General features: G+C 36.2%; 1 pseudogene; it reads left to right on the forward strand.

Annotated features, from left to right (window-relative positions):
- The first annotated feature begins 224 nt into the window (after window positions 1–224).
- On the forward strand, window positions 225–3,003 carry LOC139867460 (importin subunit beta-1-like; annotated as a pseudogene).
- The last annotated feature ends 10,680 nt before the right edge of the window (window positions 3,004–13,683 follow it).

The following is a 13,683-nucleotide window of genomic DNA, read 5'->3' on the forward strand; positions in this document are numbered from 1 at the left end:
TCTGCCCTGTTTTGCTTCAAATTATTCAAACCAGGTCCGCCTGCCCCTCGGGATGGTTTAAGGATCGGGTTCCTGCAATGCGATTCGGGTTTCTTCCCGAAAATGTGTGCGTGCGTGGCAAACTAGAGTATTCAATGCCGACTCTCGCCTTTAAAAAAGAAAAAATCATCTTACCATTTTTTATGGTGCAGCAGTTTCTTCTAAGCAGTGTTTGCCTGTAAGTTATGGCATTGGAAGTTACCCAAATTCTGTTGAACGCACAATCAGTTGATGAATCTATTCGTAAGCACGCTGAAGAAAGTTTAAACAAATTTGAGGATCAAAATCTTTCTGGATTTCTGTTATCTCTATCTGCAGAACTCGCCAGTGATGATAAACCTGTCAAAAGTTGTAAATTAGCCGGATTAATCCTTAAGAAGGCGTTGGATTCAAAGGATCAACACAAAAAGTATCAGATAATTTATAGATGGTCATCACTAGATTTTAGTTCTACGAAACAGATTAAAAAGTACTTGTTGCAGACACTAACCTCTGTCGTCCATGAAGCACAGTCAACTGCATCACAAGTTATAGCTAAGGTTGCTGGTATAGAGTTACCCAAAAAACAATGGCCCGAACTCATTGGGTCACTTTTATCAAATGTTAACCAAGTCCCTGTTCATGTAAAGCAAGCCACTTTGGAAACACTTGGTTATATATGTGAAGAAGTTTCTCCAAATGTTGTAGAACAAGATCATGTTAACAAGATACTTACGGCTGTTGTTCAAGGTATGAATGCAACCGAGGCTAGTAACGATGTGAGGCTTGCTGCTACACGAGCATTATACAATGCTCTCGGTTTCGCTCAGGCGAATTTCACGAATGAAATGGAACGCGATTATATTATGAAAGTTGTTTGTGAGGCAACTTTATCACCCGAAGTAAAAATTCGCCAGGCAGCTTTTGAGTGTTTGGTTTCGATTTCATCAAGCTACTATAAACAATTAGGTCCTTACATGCAAGATATTTTCAATATCACTGCAAAAGCCGTGAAAGAAGACGAGGAGGCGGTAGCGTTACAAGCTATCGAATTTTGGAGTTCGATTTGTGACGAGGAAATCGATATATTGGGAGAGTACGGTGTTGACTTTTTTACTACTGTTTCAGACATACCATGTTCTTACTTTATCAAGCAGGCTTTACCTGCACTTGTACCTATGCTTCTAGAAACTCTGTTGAAACAAGAAGACGATCAAGATCAAGATGAAGGTGCTTGGAATCTTGCAATGGCGGGCGGTACGTGTCTTGGTTTGGTTGCTCGAACCGTAGGTGACGATATTGTTCCACTTGTCATGCCTTTTATTGAAGATAATATAACAAAACCTGATTGGAGACAAAGAGAGGGAGCTACTTACGCGTTTGGGTCCATCTTAGAAGGCCCGTCACCTAACCAATTAACGAACCTTGTTAACGTTGATTTAAACTTCTTGCTGACTGCGTTGACCAAAGACCCGAACAATCATGTAAAGGACACCACAGCTTGGACACTTGGAAGGATATTTGAGTTTCTTCATGGTTCGAGTACGGACACACTTATTGTTACGCCAGCAAATTGCCCACAAATTATCACGGTTCTATTACGAAGCATGAAGGATGCTCCGAATGTTGCAGAGAAAGCTTGCATGGCGCTTTATTTTCTTGGTCAAGGTTTTGAGGATGTGGGACCTACGTCTCTTTTGACTCCGTTTTTTCAAGAAATTGTTCAGTCTCTTTTGACAGTTACTCACAGAGGAGATACAGGTGAGTCTAAATTGAGGACTGCTGGTTACGAAACGTTAAACCAAGTTGTGAGGTGTTCGACGGTTGAAACGGGTCCCATGGTGTTACAGTTATGTCCATTCATCATGATGGAACTTCATCAAACTCTTGAAGACCGAAATCTTTCATCTAATGAAAGAGCGAATTTACAAGGCCTTCTTTGTGGGTTCTTACAGGTTATCATTCAGAAACTCGGATCATCATCAGAATCTACAAAATACGCGTTCATGCAGTACGCAGATCAAATCATGAATCTTTTTCTCAGGGTTTTTCCATCTCGTAGTGCCACAGTTCATGAAGAATTGATGCTTGCAATAGGAGCTCTTGCGTATGCAACGGGCCCGATTTTGCAAAATACATGCCTGATTTTTACAAGTACTTAGAAATGGGTCTTCAGAACTTTGAAGAGTACCAAGTTTGTGCGGTTACTGTGGGTGTTGTGGGCGATATTTGTAGGGCGTTGAAAGAAAAGGTGTTGCCGTTTTGTGATGGGATCATGACCCGACTTCTTAAAAATTTGTCAACCAACCAATTGCGTCGATCTGTGAAGCCTTCGATATTATCTTGTTTTGGTGATATATCACTTGCAATTGGAGATAACTTTGAAAAGCATTTGATGTCTGTTATGCCAATGCTTCAGAGTGCAGCTGCGTTGTCTTCTTCACAAACTGCAGGCACTAATGATGAAACGATAGAGTACACTAATCGTTTGAGGAATGGGATTTTAGAGGCATATTCTGGAATATTCCAGGGTTTTAAAAACTCACCGAAAACTCAGCTGCTGATTCCATATGCTCCGTTTATCCTCCAGTTTCTTGATCTGATTTACTTGAAGAAAGGAATGTAAGTTCTTAATTTCTTGACCCATTCTCATTTTAGCTACCCTATTTAATTTGACCCGTTTGAGATAACACAGCTTGACCAATTTATTAGTAAATGGATCGAGGTTGTGACATCTAGCAATTGTTTATTTGACTTTTTGACTTGATTGTCTATTCATATTTCAGGGATGAAGTGGTGATGAAAACTGCTATCGGGGTACTTGGAGATTTAGCTGATACACTTGGAAGTAATGCTGGGTCCTTGATTCAGCAGTCACTTTCAAGCAAAGATTTTTTGAATGAATGTTTATCTTCTGATGACCATATGATTAAGGAATCTGCTGAGTGGGCCAGGTTGGCTATCAGTCGTGCTATCTCCGTTTGAGGTTCTGCCTATATGCTTTACTTTCTTGTTAAAATTAGGAGAGTCTCTGCATGCATATGGTTGAGTCGGGTTCGCGATCCAGGTCCAGGTCCAGGCCGGGGATTGCAGTTAATGAGTCAGGTCGTCGCCATTTTCTGACAGTAAAACTGATACAATTAAAAGTTGTTTCATACCATAGCACCTGCTTTGTGGATTTTCCTGTCACCAGGGGCGATTTAGTAATATCACGGTTTTAGAAAGTTGGGACAGTGAGGGAGATGTAGCTCATATGCTACTATATTCTCAATGGTCGATATTTTTTACCAAATTCATATCGACTGCATGCATCCCAGAGTAAATGATTTAGTCCATGTCTCTCTCATGTGTTCATCGTCCACATTGGTCTCAGGGTATGAGTTTGAAAAATTGACCGAATTCTTATCACATGTCTACTTCCTTTCGTTCGGGTCAGATTCTAGAATTGTATTGGTCGGTATCTTTCTTCGCGTAACAATTTTTACTTGAGCTGGGGGTTAGCTGGTTAGGCTAGCACACATATTAGATATCCATTCCTTTCTTGCATCATACATTTTCATCTTTCATGGTTTACCTTTTAAATCATACATCTGTAGGGTGTCATACATTGAGTCTTGCATTAGCCGATGTTGTGTCTTTACTTTCTTTTCTTTTTATACATATTTGAGCCTGGTAAGGGGTTGGACGCATTACATTTAGGTAGGTAGTTTTGGCATATTTTTTCATTAGTTGTTTTCAGGTAAATAAAATACAATGCATTCATGATATTATGTGTGCCATCTTTAGTTTTGCTGGTCTAAAAATGTAGAAGCAGATCGGTTTTTTATAATGATTTTGAAATGTGTAAACTATTTTGATTCCCCATTTATATAAAAATGGCATTTTTTAAACAGAATGTCACAGCTTGTGATGAAAGGTTTGGGATTAGGATTTTAAAGGTTGGTTGTTGCTTGGTAGGTGATACACTTACTTTCTATATTTGTTTCAACCTCATATGGATTTGTTTGAGTGCCAATGTTTTGTGTACTGGCTTTCTATATTTGTTTCAATGTATAATAATTTTGAATCAATAGTCTTTATTACAAGTGTTGACATGTAATCGTTTTGTATTAACGTTTTCTTGCTTAGAGTTTATTTGCAGGAATATCAACTCTCCTTTTGTTGATATATGTATGTACTCCGTATTATATAGACATATATTGTCTCGAAATGGAAACAATCTCACCAAACCCATCTTTTAGCTTGAAACCAATCTTGAGGGTGGCAGTGTTCAAAGTGAGTTGTTTGTGTTATTATACTATATATATACATAAATTAATATTAATATTAATACTCTAAGCGTCCACTTTCAATGTTCACATTATTATGGGATGGTCCATTTTAAGTATTTATTTTGTAGGTTAAACAATCAAAAAAGTTATATTTTTTATTATTATTAGTAGAGAATAAAGTGAGATTTTCTAAACATGTGTGCATAAAGTAAATAGACGCTTATAATGATAATGAGACGATATGAGTAATTAAGGGTTATTGTGGCCTGCCTCTAACACACTTGAGGTCAGGAGTTCGACTCCACTCCAGGGCAACAATTAATGCAATTCTATCCCTGCCATGTAAGGATCCACCAATGGCACATTTCCCACATTGTGTTGGGGGTAAAGGGGAGGGGGTTTTACTTGGCCATGCCCTTGGATCGGTTCAAGGTTTCCCCGGGCAGCGATAGGGGGCGGGTTAATATCACTGCATCGGCATAGTCGAAACGGGAGATGATCGCAACGGGTGGTTAAGTCCTCCTCGGGTGATCCCAAATTCGCCGTTCTAAAAAAAAAAAAAAATTAAAATAATTACTGCGAATAATAACAATAATCTTGTTTGATATGTTATCTAAAATACGTATTAAGTTTCTTCGACGGTTTATTTAAAAGCTAAATTTATTTAACATGTCAATATTAAATTTCCATATTTAATAATGAAAGTTAAACTAATACTCTCTCCTTCGCACATTTCCCGATTCAAAATCTTCCTTGCTCTACTCCTCTTTCTTCTTTCTAGCAATAATAGGCTTATTGCTGGGGTTCTAGATACTTTACTTTTTTTCCAATTTTACTCTCTTCTTGTTCACTTCTATTTTCTTTTTGATTTGAGATTTAGGTTTAGGTTTGGTTGTCTTCTCAGACAAGGCGGACCTCAGGTGACGAATACAACGAATTTTTAAGTATTCTGAGATCGGTGGTGAGTTGTCTGTGAGGTTGGTCGTTTTATTTTCCTTCCCGTTGTTCATTGTTTTTTCATTTCAGACCTCGTTTTCATTTATGCGGCAACTTAGCAAGATTTATCTTTCCATGAGTTACCGTCGTTTCTGCTGATTTCGGGCTCAGTTTTGAGTTTGAAAACATTCTTGGAAGGTTTGGTGCTCGTTTGAAGGGCGGATGGGCTGTTTTCCTCCAATATTTCGTGAACCGATTTTCATATGACGACCCTTGGCCGCTGAAAGTAGTGTAATCGTAGTTTGCTCGTCTGTGTTTGTTCGTTGTCGGACTATCCCGACTCCTTTTTAGATCATGTCTTTTGCCTTTGTCCTCGTTCATGCCTTCATCATCTTTATCTGACCTATCTTTGCGGTCTGTTTGTGGGTTTCAACTATCTTGTGGTTGAAGGTGGAGCTTAATTGCTGCTGTGACGTTGTTTTTTAGTGATGTTACAAGATTATGATCACTATCAAGTCAATATTAAAACCCTAGACGAAAACATTAACAAGCTAAGTTATAAAATGTCAATCTCACACGTTTCAATAAGAATATTTAGAGTGTATGTCAATCTCACACGAAACCATTAACAAGCTAAGTTATAAAAATGCAATCTCACACGTTTTGATAAGAATATTTAAAGTGAGGAAAATTATTTGAAAATGCATTGAACTTTCACCAAATTTCTATTGTATGCATTCAACTTTCAAATTTCTTATTGTATGCATTCAACTTTTAAATCTATACTATTGTATGCATTAAATTACTCATAGCTTAGGTAACGGGACAATATGTAAAATTTTTTTACGTGATTAGTCCCTCAATTTAACGTCTGTTAAATTATTCCGTTAAGTCTCCATCTTCGTCTTCCTCCCTTCATACTACTTTTTTTTTCTTCCAGATTTCATCACACAAAATTTCCTACCAACATTCTAAAATTAAAAATAAAAACCAACTCACCACCACAATACATCTGTAACTAGAGCTGTATCTACCACCACCGTCATACCCGCCGCCGCCGCATCCCACCGCTGCCATCGAGTAGATCTTCAAATTTTTTAGATCTGAGGTAACGAAATGTATGTTAATTTGAAGATGAAATTTCCAGATCAAATTTCCCAATCAAATTTCCAGATCTGAAAAAAGCTAAGATTGATTTGTTTGAAGAATTTGAAGTCGGTCATGGTAATCTATCATCTTTACCGCCTTAAAAAAAAAAAAAAAAAAAAAAAAAGAATTTCTATCATCTTTACCTTGTCCAACAACTTATTCTATTAAATTAATTGTAGCGGAGTATTTGTTATTACTGTTGATGTTTTGATTTTAAATTAATTCTCAAGTTAAGTAAATTGTAGTATATGTTGTAATTAATTTAAACGGACTTATATTGAGGTATCTGACTCATGAATTTCTAATTGGAGTAAGTTATTCAGCTTTCAAGATCGATTAGTGACATTTTTTATAGATTGTCGTGCTATAGTAAATTGAAACTTCATTTTGAGAATTGTTGTTAATGTTTATTTTATCTTCTTTTAAGAACGTTTGAGTAGCACCAGTAGAGATTGTTTGGCATTGCTTATTTTTAAGATAAAGTTTGTTGAAGATGATTAGATGAAGGATCAGGCATCAAAAATAAACATAAATGATTAGTATGTACTATCTGACAAACATGAGGGACCAATGATGCAATTTTGTCTAGTAGGTAACCGGAAGCTTACCTGTTATAGCAGGTTAAATACATATAATAGAACAATTTAAATAGTTGAATGCATACTGTAGGAAATTTGAAACTTGGATGCATGCAATAGGAATTTGGTAAAAATTCAATGCATTTTCAAACAATTTCCCTTTTAAAGTGTATGCCAATAATTTTCAGACCCGGTCTTCCCCCATGGATTCCGAGAACTTATGAGTGTTTGCTTGGCTTTTATATGTGACATTAGCATCAGGGGTTGTTACGTTTGGTGGATTTTCGTCTTTGAAGCATCAAAGATTTTCGTAAAGATTTTCGTAAAGTTCGCTCACATGTGTTGCTTTGCTTGGGTTGGAATGGGCGAAGAAGGAAGTTTGGTGGTTCCAATGGTTTTGTTTTGGTTGTATCATTAATGGTAGTGCTCTAATTGCAATATTTAGTTTCTTGTTGATTATGTTTAGATCAAGTATGCATATTTGTTTTCAGATGATAGACATTGTAGTTCGTTTAAAGTAGATCGTAGAATTTACTCAAGTAGATCGGTTGATTTGCATTAACAAGTTGTCGGCAAATACACTTTTTGTAAGGAAGGTTATTTAAAATAAAATAAAGAGTAGGATTTAAATGTATGGCTATTAATTATTACTCTCTATCATTAAATTTATTTTATTTTTGAAAAAGCATATTCCGTAATAATTATAACTAGTTGTGGAGCCCTCCCTTCGCGCCGGGGGCTCCGTTTTGAATGCGAGTTAAAAAAAAAGTCTTTCATTTTGTGGATCTATTTTGTAAAAGAGAATTTTTTTCGACATCTAACATTGAAGGGTTGTACCTTTTGTGAAAGTTGCTTCTTTTAGCGTTAAAGTTAGTTGATCTATTTTGTATAAAAAAAAATGTTTTTTGACATCTTTTGGTAGCATTGAAGGGTTGTTCCTTTTAAGAAAGTTGCTTCTTTTATCGTTGGAGGAAAAAAAAAATGTAGCACAGTAGTGGGCGTGGTGGGTGTTTTTGGTGTTAGTGATGGGATAAATAATAATTTATAATATAGGTATAAAGTAGGGGGTTCGATTTGTATTTTAATGAAAGTTAGGGGTTAGATTTGTAAAAAGTAAAAAATTAAATAATACTATTTATAACAAATAAGACAAATTTTGTTATTTAGTTATATTGGTAATATAATTATATAATTATATCATTATATATCTAATGTTATTGACATAACATTAAATCCTTAGATCACTTTCATGGTTGGTAGCAAATCCGATATATAATTGCACCATACTACTCGTATAAAAATAACGAATACACAAAATCTATAACAAACCAACCGTGTATCGTATATATCCGATCGGTAGCGCTTCAGTTTAGCTATTTAGGTATTCATGCTCATCCCTAGCTACATGGCCCACGGAAATCTTATACTCCTTACTAAGTTCTACGGTTGACGACGCACCATCACTTACTACGCGAGTTGTGACGTCGTGGTGGCTCCACAAATTCTAGCACGATCAGCTCCCACTGTGAATGGTCTAATCCCCCTCTTGAAATAGTGACACGTTGTGCATTTTATGTATATGCTTCCTTAAAAACGTGGCCCACAATCAAAAGTAAAGGAGCGTCATGGTGAATAGCCACCTAGTCATTTCAACAATTCAACGCTTATGCATGTTTTAAAACCCACCAAAAATAAAGTGTTATGAAATGTTTGTCCATATTCATCTGAAACAGTGTCTATATATACGTGACTATAAACATGCCTTTTTTGGTATCGAGTATTCTTGGTAAATGAATTGCTTACATTAACGTTAAAGACAAAAGAAACATTATTATAGAGTGTTATGTAAATCAACTTATTGGATTAAAATGTCACACTATATAAGTAGTGTAGTACATGCAACTTAGGTAAAAATATTTACCTTATCTGAATAACTTAACATGAAAAACCCGATTAATTGATCTTAGTGCGAAATAAAGTGTGTGTTTACCGACGAAATATATACGGTAAATCAACCTTCTACAGATATGTCAAATTTGTAAATTCAAACTTGATGTTTCTTATACCTAACCTTGATAAGCCACAATTGCCAAAAAGATGAAGAAAGCAACAAATGTAAGATGCTGATGCAATCCGTACTATGATCCCATTCATTAGTACTCCGTAGTAGTCAACTTTCCATTTTTCAGCACCAATATTATGCACAATCTCGGCTATCACTCTCACCCTTTTTACAAATAAATTAACAATTTTTGCCTCAACAATTCAACCATTATCATACCTAAATTTATACGCCAAGTGATTATTTAATCAACTTATATCTCAAAAACATTGATCGTATAGCCCAACAACATGCATGAATCATGCATGTCTAGAGTCCATCTTTTCTCTAAAATCAATTGGTTGTAGAGGAAACTGTTAGGATTTGTGGACCCACACAAGACCGGTGATTTAAATCAATCACCAAACCCACAACGACAAACGAAATAGCTAAAGCAATAACGATAAATATAAAAGATAAACGACACGGGATTTAACGTGGTTATATACCAACTCCAAAAACGGAGGATAGTTTACTCCACGGGCGCAAACCAGAGATTTTTACTATAATTTTCGAGCACATATGTTAAGGTTACAATAGGATGTTTAAATAGGCAAAATTCAACAAGGAAACACCTTGGAGAATAAGAAAAACGTAAATAAGGAAACTGCCCGTCAAACAAGCCGCGCCGCGCCCAGGAAAGGCCGCGCCGCGCCTCCACGGCTAAATCCAAAACAGCAACTTTCCTTCAACTTGATCCCCGTTCACATCCTTGTTTAACTCGCTTCGCACTCCAACAATCTCCCACTCGAAGAGACGTTAAACAACACCCAATCTTCATCAACCCAACAACTATGTTAAACAAACCCATAATAACTCCAGATTAGCTGATTATCAACTCCTTTTGATACCGTCGAGTAAGCTACCCGAATCACGCCGCACTTCACTCGTTAAACTACGAGCAAGTAAAGTCTTTCGACACCAAAAACACCGCTGAGCGATAATACAATCTCTTAGTTACTAGCTTGGGTCATCTCGATTTCTTTCACCACCATCTTCTATCATGAAAATCATCTTCTTACACTAGAAGATCAATTGAAGTGAGCGATACTTCAATCATAGGATTCTTTCATGAGACTATGCCATCTCACTAATCGATCTAGACACGTCCAATCCCGAACACACATGTCGACGACCACCCTCGTACAGAATTTCCGTCTATCTATGATTTCCTTCACCAACAAAAAAAGAACTCCAACAGACGCCTTTGTAGACTATTCTTCAAGATACCCTAGTGCGAACGCCGTCACCACCTTGAAGTCTACCATCTTTTCAACTTTCCCGTTTCTCGTTGGTACACTAACCTCCTCATAGCGCTATGAATTTCACAAACCCCATCTTCTCATCCCAAGCACGCTCCCACTGTACGAGTAAGAATTAATTCGCAGCTTCGAGAAGAAACTTTGTTCGTATCACCGGTTAGTCACAAATTACTTTGTCATCGGAGAGTAACAAGTATTCGAATCCTTATTGTTACCGGAATTAACACACTAAACTTGAGATCATTGGAGAAACAAGTCGCTCAACCATCTCCACAACCCCACTAGTTATCTAACTCTCACTAGCTCGATAACTTCCGTCGGTAACCAAACTCTCACCGTGTTTCCGACACCCTCAACGATCCTAGAAAGCTCAAGTTCCGAGACTTACAAGATTATCCGCTCCTGTCCATCACCTAAAGATTTCTATTGATCACCCTCGAAGAAAACCGCACCCTTTATTAAAACATCAACCAATAATCGAGCAACAGTCAGATGCGTTCTATCCGACACCCTTCGACATCAATTTCTTTAGTGACAAGAAACTCTAACCCGCCCGCATATTCCATTAACTTGCAATATTTGACCATACACTTGGTCATCCCGTTTTCAAACCCCGCAAGCACCAAACTTCCCCGATACTCCCACTATCGACTTTCAACTCGATGCATCTTGTTCGTTATTCAACCGCTTAACCCGAGAGAAGAACACCCTCCTGAGCTTCCATAACAAACCCACATCTTTGAAAATATAGCTCGCATCGCTTGAAGTTACCGAGACAAAACCATCTCGCACTCGCGTCATCAAACCCGAAAAACTTCATCCTGAAAACTGCCCAGATTCAAAAAATCATATCTCCAGATCCAACAGTCAGATCAGCGTCAAATTTTTACCACGTGTATATCAGTAAGTCTACTACCAACACACAAAAATTTAAGTCGATCCAACGGTTAACGTATCTGCTACGAATTTTCTACTACAAAAACTCTTGGAACTCCGAATTTGATAGTTGAACCATTCTTTCGCACGTGATCGCGAAGAACGAGAACTCAGATCCGACACCCGGATCTCTCGAAAAATCTCTCCGCAACGAACCCATCGACCCGACCTTGACTCCGTAACCTGAAATGTCCCGTTCTTATTGATTAAAAACGTTCCATATTAATTGATTTCGTTGCGAGGTTTTGACCTCTATATGAGACGTTTTTCAAAGACTGCATTCATTTTTAAAACAAACCATAACCTTTATTTCATAAATAAAGGTTTAAAAAGCTTTACGTAGATTATCAAATAATGATAATCTAAAATATCCTGTTTACACACAACCATTACATAATGGTTTACAATACAAATATGTTACATCGAAATCAGTTTCTTGAATGCAGTTTTTACACAATATCATACAAACATGGACTCCAAATCTTGTCCTTATTTTAGTATGCAACAGCAGAAGCTCTTAGTATTCACCTGAGAATAAACATGCTTTAAACGTCAACAAAAATGTTGGTGAGTTATAGGTTTAACCTATATATATCAAATCATAATAATAGACCACAAGATTTCATATTTCAATACACATCTCATACATAGAGATAAAAATCATTCATATGGTGAACACCTGGTAACCGACATTAACAAGATGCATATATAAGAATATCCCCATCATTCCGGGACACCCTTCGGATATGATATAAATTTCGAAGTACTAAAGCATCCGGTACTTTGGATGGGGTTTGTTAGGCCCAATAGATCTATCTTTAGGATTCGCGTCAATTAGGGTGTCTGTTCCCTAATTCTTAGATTACCAGACTTAATAAAAAGGGGCATATTCGATTTCGATAATTCAACCATAGAATGTAGTTTCACGTACTTGTGTCTATTTTGTAAATCATTTATAAAACCTGCATGTATTCTCATCCCAAAAATATTAGATTTTAAAAGTGGGACTATAACTCACTTTCACAGATTTTTACTTCGTCGAGAAGTAAGACTTGGCCACTGGTTGATTCACGAACCTATAACAATATATACATATATATCAAAGTATGTTCAAAATATATTTACAACACTTTTAATATATTTTGATATTTTAAGTTTATTAAGTCAGCTGTCCTCGTTAGTAACCTACAACTAGTTGTCCACAGTTAGATGTACAGAAATAAATCGATAAATATTATCTTGAATCAATCCACGACCCAGTGTATATGTATCTCAGTATTGATCACAACTCAAACTATATATATTTTGGAATCAACCTCAACCCTGTATAGCTAACTCCAACATTCACATATAGAGTGTCTATGGTTGTTCCGAAATATATATAGATGTGTCGACATGATAGGTCGAAACATTGTATACGTGTCTATGGTATCTCAAGATTACATAATATACAATACAAGTTGATTAAGTTATGGTTGGAATAGATTTGTTATCAATTTTCACGTAGCTAAAATGAGAAAAATTATCCAATCTTGTTTTACCCATAACTTCTTCATTTTAAATCCGTTTTGAGTGAATCAAATTGCTATGGTTTCATATTGAACTCTATTTTATGAATCTAAACAGCAAAAGTATAGGTTTATAGTCGGAAAAATAAGTTACAAGTTGTTTTTGTAAAGGTAGTCATTTCAGTCGAAAGAACGACGTCTAGATGACCATTTTAGAAAACATACTTCCTCTTTGAGTTTAACCATAATTTTTGGATATAGTTTCATGTTCATAATAAAAATCATTTTCTCAGAATAACAACTTTTAAATCAAAGTTTATCATAGTTTTTAATTAACTAACCCAAAACAGCCCGCGGTGTTACTACGACGGCGTAAATCCGGTTTTACGGTGTTTTTCGTGTTTCCAGGTTTTAAATCATTAAGTTAGCATATCATATAGATATAGAACATGTGTTTAGTTTATTTTAAAAGTCAAGTTAGAAGGATTAACTTTTGTTTGTGAACAAGTTTAGAATTAACTAAACTATGTTCTAGTGATTACAAGTTTAAACCTTCGAATAAGATAGTTTTATATGTATGAATCGAATGATGTTATGAACATCATTACTACCTTAAGTTCCTTGGATAAACCTACTGGAAAAGAGAAAAAATTGATCTAGCTTCAACGGATCCTTGGATGGCTCGAAGTTCTTGAAGCAGAATCATGACACGAAAACAAGTTCAAGTAAGATCATCACTTGAAATAAGATTGTTATAGTTATAGAAATTGAACCAAAGTTTGAATATGATTATTACCTTGTATTAGAATGATAACCTACTGTAAGAAATAAAGATTTCTTGAGGTTGGATGATCACCTTACAAGATTGGAAGTGAGCTAGCAAACTTGAAAGTATTCTTGATTTTATGTAACTAGAACTTGTAG

Source organism: Rutidosis leptorrhynchoides, chromosome 9, assembly GCF_046630445.1.
Source record: "Rutidosis leptorrhynchoides isolate AG116_Rl617_1_P2 chromosome 9, CSIRO_AGI_Rlap_v1, whole genome shotgun sequence".
In the NCBI taxonomy this organism is placed as follows: Eukaryota; Viridiplantae; Streptophyta; class Magnoliopsida; order Asterales; family Asteraceae; genus Rutidosis; species Rutidosis leptorrhynchoides.